This window comes from Colobus angolensis, unplaced genomic scaffold, assembly GCF_000951035.1.
Source record: "Colobus angolensis palliatus isolate OR3802 unplaced genomic scaffold, Cang.pa_1.0 Scaffold465, whole genome shotgun sequence".
NCBI classification, from domain to species: Eukaryota; Metazoa; Chordata; class Mammalia; order Primates; family Cercopithecidae; genus Colobus; species Colobus angolensis.
This window is the reverse complement of record NW_012118099.1, coordinates 622,586-624,237: the sequence shown is the minus strand read 5'-3', so window position 1 is coordinate 624,237 and position 1,652 is coordinate 622,586. Positions and strand designations below refer to the sequence as shown.

The 1,652-nt window shown below is 40.6% G+C and overlaps 1 pseudogene; it reads left to right on the top strand.

Moving 5' to 3' along the window:
* The first annotated feature begins 626 nt into the window (after positions 1–626).
* Positions 627–1,652, top strand: part of LOC105523474 — a 1,598-nt pseudogene continuing 572 nt past the window's right edge.

Sequence of the window (1,652 nt, the reverse complement as noted above, 5' to 3'; positions counted from 1 at the left end):
AAAAAAAAAAAAAAAAAGAGTGCCTCTGTCCAGAAGTGGTTTATCATTCACTCCAGCAAAACATACTTTTTCTGGGTCCAATACGTGGATTCCGCTATCCTCCAAGGAATCTTGGTTCTTACATAAAGACTAGTACTAGTGACCAAAATCTAATGCTGTCTGTGAATATCGGAGTTAGTGTTCAATCAAATTGTGTTCTGATGTAGAAAAACCTATTTGTGGAGAATAGAAATACAGAAAAAAAAAAGTTTTGGAGGAAACTTTAAAAGCATTCTGTGGATTAAACTAAAATTTCAAGGAGTTATAAATCCAGAATATTAGGAACCCTCCCTGCTCCTGATTTATTTTAAATTGTACTGAATAATGCTTGTGTTATAATCCGCCTGTCTGGAGGGACCCTACAACAAACAGTGAGATTTATCTTCCCAATATCCATTAGCCTCTTCCCCTTTACTAACAGCATTCAAATTTTGTTCCAAAAAAAATTGTCCCAAGCTGCAAAAACTCAACTAGCACCCCATGCCCTTCAGTTAGGGACCTCTACATGAAACAGTTCTCATCAATGGAATGTTGATAACAACAGTCTGCTGGGAATTTCTGGGGAAAAATGTTGCTTCCTGATAAACATGCAATTCTTCTTCATCCTGTCTAAGGTGGGCAAATGTAAAATAGGCATTGTCTGGCCATTAGAACAGAAGCCACATGCTAAAGACAGGAAGGTAGGGAGGCAGATGGAGCCTTCCAGGTCTCTGCTGGACAAAGGAGGCACACCTGCTGGTAAATAGAGATTAAAGGGTGTTGCTTTTCCTCCAAATGTATGATTTCACATTGCTGATGACAGAAGGTAAAAGGAAAGACTATGTGTGAAAAATGAAGACCTGTGACCAGGAAACAATATTTCTCAGACCTTAATATTATGACTTCATACGATCTTTTGCTGTGGTTGCTCACATTGAATAGACTGAAAGTCTACTAAATTTTAGAAGGAACTGTATTTCTAAAGAAATATCAAGTCAGTAGAGGCACAGGGAGGAGGTAGGGTTGCAGACACCAGGGTGGGCAGCAGTTCACTCATCAGTGCCCACAGGCTTTGGTCCGTGCCTCTCCGTGAAAAGGCAGGAAGGCTTTGACATGGAGAGGGAGCTGCTGCCGCCATAGTTCTGAGCTTGAGGTTGCTAGGACTTATCTCAAATTTGTATACTGAGGAGACTCAGATGTTGGCCTCAGCTCCTAGGATGAACTCAGCACATAGATCTACGAGAACTTCTATACTGAGACAAAGGAAACGATCCATCAGAAAGCAACATCTATTATCTTGAGCTTGGCAGCAAGGAAGAGGACAGGTATTGGAAACCCTGCTCTCTAAAAAGTTGACCAAAAGGTGACAAAGAAGCTGAAGGTGGGTGGTGGGGAGAGGTATAACATTCTAGCCCCTCGATCTAGAAATATTGGTAAGAACCAACAGCAACTTAATAGAGGACCAAGGATCAGAATTCCCAGAAGATGGTTCATAAGAAAAAAGAAAGAGGACATGGTTGGAACTCATCAGCAACTGCATAACAGGTCATGCAAAATGGGGGGAAGAATAAAAATTTCCCAAATAATCAAAATTGGAACTCTAGCTTATCAGGTCCAAGCTTACTTTTTTTTTT